General features: G+C 42.5%; 1 protein-coding gene and 1 pseudogene across 2 annotated transcripts in view; both read left to right on the forward strand.

Moving 5' to 3' along the window:
• Positions 1-8,229, forward strand: part of PRKAR2A (protein kinase, cAMP-dependent, regulatory, type II, alpha) — a 70,073-nt gene that overhangs the window by 29,840 nt on the left and 32,004 nt on the right. The gene's annotated exons all lie outside the window — the stretch shown is intronic.
• LOC104997231 lies at positions 2,888-3,411 on the forward strand (annotated as a pseudogene). Its single transcript, XR_826310.1, has one exon. The product of XR_826310.1 is annotated as a 40S ribosomal protein S24 pseudogene (transcript).

Below are 8,229 nucleotides of genomic sequence, written 5' to 3' on the forward strand. Positions count from 1 at the left end.
TGAAGCAGTCAAGGTGATAAAATGCCCAAAGACAGCTTAACGCCTAAGTAGTAACCTTCCCATCCCTAAGTACCCATTCTTGTACCCTCTAGAACTCTTGCTCAGTCTTCAGCTAAATCCCGTAAATTTCTTAGCCCACACTCTGAGTTCGGTCTTCATCTTCGTAATCTAGCTAAAGCGTGGCTTGCCCTCAAGGGCACTTCTCTTTCCCTTTCCTTGTAACACTGATGGCAGATGTGAGTGTCTCTGTTGTTCCTCGTTGCTTCTAGACCTTTCTCTCTGTCCTCCCTAAAGTCCTCAGCCTCAAACCTCACATTATATTCTCCCAGCCACTGCCCCTCCTTGTTGTCGTCCTCTAATAACTCCCAGGTTCCTTCTCGTTTCCACATAAATAATCCTTTCATCGTCTGGTCCTTCCATTCCTTGACCTCTTCTCCTCCAGGGTTGTGGTCTTCCACCTACTTCAACCACTCACTGCTGTGGTTATACTGTGGTAGGACCAGCATCACTACTGTCCATGTTCTCAATCAGTGGTCCAGGCCTCCCGGCACTGCCCGCTGTCTTCTCACAGCTCCTTTGCTGTCCTCCCCCAGCTCTCACAGCTCATTGATCCTGTCTCCTTTTCATTCTTTCTCAATTCCTCTTTATTAACCTTAAATTTCTTGATCAGTGATTATAACCACTTCCCTCGGTTCTCTTTTCCTTTTATATTTGTTTGGCTAAGCCACACTCTGGTTAAACCCATTCCCCACATATTCTGTGTCTGCACCACATCTGTATTTGATAGAGGGAAAACACACAGCCCTGCTGACTGATCTTGCCTTCAGTTCATGATCATTAACGTCTGGTACGCTCTTGATGACCACAAGCATACTGTTTCTATACTTCTTTCACTCTCTTGTTCTCCTAGATGAGTCTTTCATACCTTCTTTCTCCCCAAACCTACAACACCTCCTCCCGCTCCTATTCCTAGCAGATAATCTTCTCAATTTAACTAAAGAAACAGAAATAATAGAAGAGAATTTCCATAGACTCCCACATCTGTCCTTCCCCACCTGCCTGTGAGTCCAGTTTTCCACCTGTACACTAGATCTCAACCCTTCATCCTTCCAGCAGTTACCTCTTCTTTATCCTGCATAATCTTCATCCTTCAGCTGGTTTTTCTCAGCAGCATATCATTGGCGCTCCCTTCTTAAAATAAAACTTTTACAAATCACTCTTCCTCGCCAGCTGCCACTCTTTCTCTCTGCCTATCTTTATAGCAAAACCTCTTGAAAGAGTGGTCCATACATGCTTCCAGTTTCTCTTCTGTTCTCTCTTGAGCCCGTTCTAGTCAGACTTTTGTTCCCATATCTCACCAAAGCTACCTTTGTGGACTGCTCACTCACATTCTTCAGACCCTCATGTGAAGGATACCTTCTCAGGCCTTAAGTATGGTCTAAAATCCTCACCCCTCCCCAGCACACAAACACAGCCTATCTCCCTACTTTATTTTCTCCTTAGTGCCCTTCCTCTTTAATTTACTTATCCCATTTACCATCTAGTTCACTATGCAAGGGTATAAACACCAGTCAAGCAGGGAATTTCATCTGTTTTGTTCACTGGTGTATAGTTAACATTTGGAACAGTGTCAGTAAATATGGCCAAATCAGGAAGGATCAGGAATCAGGAAGAGAAATTATTGTAGGCAGAAAAAAAATCAAGAAGTGCTTCTTGGAGGAAGGCAGAAATTGCACTGAAAGTTGAAAAATATGGTTACTGTTGGGCTAGTACCAGGAAGGATGCATTCTAGGTAGAAGAATGTCTTAAAACTTGAAGGAGGATAAACGGGACCCAGCTGCTCTGGCCATAGGAGAGGAGATAAAATTGGAGGAACTTCCCTGGTGGTCCAGTGGTTGAGACTGTGCTTCCGCTGCAGAGAGCATGGGTTCAATCCCTGGTCAGGGAAGATCTGCATGTGCCATGCTACTGCTACTGCTACTGCTAAGTCACTTAAGTCGTGTCCGACTCTGTGCGATCCCATGGACAGCCGCCCACCAGGCTCCCCTGTCCCTGGGATTCTCCAGGCAAGAACACTGGAGTGGGTTGCCATTATCCTTCTCCAATGCAGGAAAGTGAAAAGTGAAAGTGAAGTCGCTCAGTCGTGTCCGACTCTTAGCGACCCCATGGACTACAGCCTACCAGGCTCCTCCGTCCATGGGATTTTCCAGGCAAGAGTACTGGAGTGGGATGCCATTGCCTTCTCCGGCATGTGCCATGAGATACAGCCAAAGGAAAAAAAACTTTTAATAAAATAAATTGGAAAGAGAGTTAGGGAATGGGCTCCTGATATGATCCAAGGATCTCAGCTAAACTATTTGTGTGAATACATGTGCTTTGTCAGACACTGCAGAAGAGAATTCAACGACTCAGGATGTCTGACTGAATAATAACCTGGAAGGTAAAGCAGCAGAGGAGAGCTCGCAGTTCTTGAGTGTCTCCTGTGAGCCAGGCCTTGTATTTAAATGTCTCCTCCTATTATTAACCCTTTAACAAGGTTCTAGTATTGTTACACCCTCATACCATTGAAGAGACCAAGGACTGGGGACGTAGAGAAATAGTGAGTGTGGAATAATGGATCCACTCTCAGACTGTAGTGTGTGTAGCTTCCGAGATGAGGCCTTCCCCTCTTTGATGCCTCCTCTCTCCTGCAAAGTACTGGAATTGAAAACCTACAGCTTCCAAGTCCTACATTCTAGCAGAACAGCCCCTCTACATCAAGTGATGAATACATAAACTGAAGACAGTCCATAAATTCTTCAAAAGGCAGATTTCTTGAATTCATCCTAGATTAGCATTGACTGTCCTTGAGTTTGAAACGTTAGTTTGATTCTGTTAATTTAAAAACTTAAAGGAACTCTTTTCCTCCCTGGCTGCTTGAAGATCAGCCGCCATCATGAATGACACAGTAACTATCCGGACTAGGAAGTTCATGACCAACCGACTGCTTCAGCGGAAACAAATGGTCATCGATGTTCTTCACCCTGGAAAGGCAACAGTACCTAAAACAGAAATTCAGGAAAAACTGGCCAAAATGTACAAGACCACACCAGATGTCATCTTTGTATTTGGATTCAGAATGCATTTTGGTGGTGGCAAGACAACTGGCTTTGGCATGATTTATGATTCCTTGGATTACGCGAAGAAGAATGAGCCCAAACACAGGCTTGCGAGACATGGCCTATATGAGAAAAAAAAGACCTCACGAAAACAGTGGAAGGAACGCAAGAACAGAATGAAGAAAGTCAGGGGGACTGCAAAGGCCAACGTCGGTGCTGGCAAAAATAAGGAGTAAAGATTCTGCAGTGACTGTATCTGTGGTGATTGTGCAGATTTTTCATGAAAGAGAATAAACTAAGACCTTTTACATGTCAAAAAAATAAAAAAATAAAAACTTAAAACCAAAAACCTTTCATTTTATAGATTTAGTTCAGTTCAGTTCCATCGCTCAGTCGTGTCCGACTCTTTGCAACCCCATGAATCGCAGCACGCCAGGCCTCCCTGTCCATCACCAACTCCCGGAGTTCACTCAGACTCACGTCCATCGAGTCAGTGATGCCATCCAGCCATCTCATCCTCTGGCGTCCCCTTCTCCTCCTGCCCCCAGTCCCTCCCAGCATCAGAGTCTTTTCCAATGAGTCAACTCTTCGCATGAGGTGGCCAAAGTACTGGAGTTTCAGCTTCAGCATCATTCCTTCCAAAGAAATCCCAGGGCTGATCTCCTTCAGAATGGACTGGTTGGATCTCCTTGCAGTCCAAGGGACTCTCAAGAGTCTTCTCCAACAACACAGTGCAGAAGTATCAACTCTTCAGTGCTCAGCTTTCTTCACAGTCCAACTTTCACATCCATACATGACCACAGGAAAAACCATAGCCTTGATTAGACAGACCTTTGTTGGCAAAGTGATGTCTCCGCTATTACTGCTATTTAAAAAGGCACCCAGTCTGTAGTGTTTTATTATGGCAACCCTAACTCTCTAATATACCAGGCTGTATCAACTCTTCACGGGAACCAGCAGGACAGCATAGGGCCTGAAGCCAGTGACCAGGCCTGGTAGAAATGAAGGGGTTTTCTCTCACAAATACATTTTAGTGATTCACATTTCTGGATGAGGAAAGCAGCAGTTAAAATCTAGAGGAGGAAGTTATGCTGGATAATCTAGTGTTACTTTGTACAGTTCCCTATTACTAACTAGTGACATCTGCTGGACAGTGGTGGCAAAGTTAATACCCTCAAGTGAGAGGCTGTGCTGCTCTTTTAGCCTTTGTCTTCAGTAGGTCTTGAGCATCTCATGACATTCAGTGTAGTTCTTGAGGCTGCAGAGGGGATCACACTGACCCTTGGACTCCCCAAGTAACTTTTACACTGAGATAAGCTTCCTGATATTTAGAGCCATAAGGGACAGCAATTACAGAGACCTAAAAATAGATTTTTATATAGAAAATGAGAAAAGTAATTTAGGATCAGGACCAGGAAGAAGTAGAGAGGTTGAGGTAAACAGAGGAAGAAGAAAAAGGAGCTGAGTCTGATGTTCAAAAAAGCGAAAACATCCAAACCAGTTTTAAAAAAATAAAGATACACTGTTTTTCCACTAATGTCTGTGTGCTCAGTCATGTCCAACTTTGTGTGACCCCATAGACTGCAGCCCACCAACTTCTCTGTCCATGGGATTTCCCAGGCAAGAATACTGGAGTGGGTTGCTACTTCCTTCTCCATTTTTCACAAATAGGAAACATATTAATAATTTTAATGAAAATAATTGCTTTTGTTTAAATCATAGTGCTGTGTCTTAAGACTTCAAGATGTAACATTTGTTGCCTCAGTTACATTAATGTCTAAAAGTACAAAAATGAGCTAAGTGCTACAGTACTTTCCTCCAAAATCAGAAGAAGAGCAAGCCTGAAAATAAGCGAGCTCAAGACTAAGTGTCATTATCAGTAAAATCCTGTCAGTCTCATCATTAAAAGACTTGTTATTTTCAACTTTTTAAATGAAAATTTTCCATACATATGCAAAAGTAGAAAAAGTTAGTATAATAATCCCCGTGTACCCACCTATCTCCAAAATGAGGTGTTTTAAAATGCATTTTTCAAAGAAGACATTTTGAAATCCTGGACCCAGGAGTAACAGGGTAGACGGAATAAAGGTCAGGTATGAGAATATTTCTGAGGCAGAATTTGATGTATTCATTAGGTAACAGGTGGAAAGAAGGCAGTAATGGTAAGTTCAAATTTCTAGTTTAGAAAACTGGGCTGAGAATGACAGTGTTAATCAAGAGCACAGAGAACCAAAAGGTTTGCAGTTGAACATACTATCTGAGAGCTGCCTTCAACACAGCTTCCTCAGCCCCCTACCCAAATACCCATGAAAATGTGAAAAGTGACAGCAGTAACATCTAAGAACTCAGGAAGGTGTCTGCCTTAATCTTTAGGACAGACCTGAGATAAACTTGTTTCCTTGTGGAAACAAGAATGGCTTGGCGAAAGATAGGGAGTCATTATATTCCATCCCTTACCTGGCTCAGCTCCAAAAGCCTGTGCTACCAGGGGTTGGGCAGCGCTCTATACAGAACATTACCTGGTGCTGTTTTAGGGATTAGAATGATGTCTGTTCTCTTACTCCCTTCTCCCGAGTTTTTCTCCATCTATTTAAGGATCCTGGTTTCCTGTTAGGCAGAGTATTGATGGCAGTACAGCACAGAAGGCATGGCCCACACCTATAGGCTGGACAAGAAAGGGCGTCCTGTCTGCAGGTCATATGGGAGTCACCATTTCTCAGGTATTCCATTAGTTCAGAAAATCAGTGGGAAGGAGGAAGCTGGAGGGCAGCTAGACCAGCACTGCGGGGAGTAAATATCTCTAAGAAATCAGGGATTGAGAGTGGTATGTATCATCTCATCCCTTCATTGTAGATACATAGAGGTTTTTAGCCATCATACAGAAGAATGGAGTGTACGATCAAGAACCAGTTATATTCCTTGCCTGCTCACAAATAAGACGTAAACCCTAACAAACAACATAAGGCTTGTAAATGAACTTGGTGGATTAAGGATATAAGAAGAATGAAGATTAGAAGGGTCCACTACAAAATGCTGATTCGTCGTGCAGTTGCTCAGTCATGTCCGACTCTTTGCGACCCTATAGACTGCAGCACGCCAGGCTCCCCTGTCCTTCACCATTTCCTGGAGTTTGTTCAGACTTACGTCCATTGAGTTGGTGATACTATCGAACCATCTTGTCCTCTGTTGTCCCCTTCTTCTGCCTTCATACTTTCCCAGCATCACGGTCTTTTCCAGTGAGTCAGTTCTTCACATCAGGTGGCCAAAGTATTGGAGCTTCAGCTTCAGCATCAGTCCTTCCAATGAGTATTCAGGGTTGATTTCTTTTAGGATTGATTGGTTTGATCTTGCAGTCTGAGGGACTCTCAAGAGTCTTCTCCAGCACCACAGTTCCAAAGCATCAATTCTTCAGCGCTCAGCTTTCTTCACAGTGCAACTCTCACATCCATACATGACCACAGGAAAAACCATAGCTTTTGGAAAAACTATAGCTTTGACTAGATGGACATTTGTCAGCAAAGTAATGTCTCTGCTTTTTAATATGCTGTCTAGGTTGGTCATAGCTCTTCTTCCAAAAAGCAAGCATCTTTTACTTTCATGGCTGCAGTCACCATCTGCAGTGATTTTGGAGCCCAAGAAAATAAAGTCTGTTGCTGTTTCCATCATTTATCTACTTATTTGCCACGAAGTGATGGGTCCAGATGCCATAATCTTAGTTTTTGAATGTTGAGTTTTAAGCCAGCTTTTTAACTCTCCTCTTTCACTTTTATCAAGAGGCTCTTTAGTTCCTCTTCACTTTTTGCCATAAGGGTAGTACCATCTGTATATCTGAGGTTATTGGTATTTCTCCCAGCAGTCTTGATTCCAGCTTTGCTTCATCCACCCCAGCATTTTGCATGATGTACTCTGTGCATATAAGTTAAATAACCAGGGTGACAATATACAGCCTTGACGTACTCCTTTCCCAATTTGGAACCAGTCTGTTGTTCCATGTCCGGTTCTAACTGTTGCTTCTTGATCTGTGTACAGATTCTCAGGAGGCAGGTCAGGTGGTCTGGTATTCCCATTTCTTTAAGAATTTTCCACAGTTTGTTGTGATCCACACAATCAAAGGCTTTGGCATAGTTGCATGAGAGGGCAAGAGAAGTAAAAATTTTAAGGGCAAAATCTGTAATACAAGACAGCCTTGAAGAGAGCACAGTTGTTGAAAGAGCTCGGATAGAGAATAGAACCAAGATAATGGTAATTAAAGTTCCAGAAAACTAGAACAAATGAAACGTGATAATAGCAGTAGTTCAACGAGCTGACATTTACTGCCTCCTTACTGTGTGCCAGGCACTTGTTTACTTGAATCCTTGCAACAGTCCTCAGAGGGGAATCACTGCTGTTAACTCCAGTGTGCAGAAGAGAAGGTGGAAATTTGAAGTAAACCAAGCCGGGTCACACAGTTATTGCACATAATTGAGGATTTTTTAGAAGAAAAACTTTTCCTTAGCTATAATGACATATACTAAAGCTGTTGTGAGGAAGGAACAGGTCTGTTACTTTCTGGGTAACACCAGTGATCACATCTAGACATTCCTGACAAAATAGTCTATGAGTACACTAACTTTTTTATTCGTTACATAATTCATTGTGTCTACTGTTGTCATCCCTAAGGGTAAGATTTTAAAAGCATGACTTGTATTGACATCTCCAATTCGAACTCATCTTGTGATCTGTATTTGTATTAATATTCCCCTTTTCTCCAGTGAAAAACTAAATATATATTTGTTTACTCACAACTGTAGTACACAGAGGAGTTTTGGAATTATTGTACCACTGCCAACATCAATTCTTTTTTGTCATTGGATACATCCCACTGGTCAGATTATTATTTTCAGAAGCTACTTAAAATCACCCCCTTTCCTTTTCTGTGTTATGTTATCAACTTGATACGTGGTTAGATTCATTTGTTTCTCTTTGTATTCAAATTTTGGGTTCCCCCATCCTTAATCAAATTTATTGTTAAGACTATATAAAACATTTTCAGTTCAGTTCAGTCGCTCAGTTGTGTCCAACTCTTTGCGACCCCATGAATCGCAGCACGCCAGGCCTCCCTGTCCATCACCAACTCCTGGAGTTCACTCAG

The sequence above is a fragment of the Bison bison genome, unplaced genomic scaffold (assembly GCF_000754665.1).
Source record: "Bison bison bison isolate TAMUID 2011002044 unplaced genomic scaffold, Bison_UMD1.0 scf7180017864304, whole genome shotgun sequence".
Lineage (NCBI taxonomy): Eukaryota > Metazoa > Chordata > Mammalia > Artiodactyla > Bovidae > Bison > Bison bison.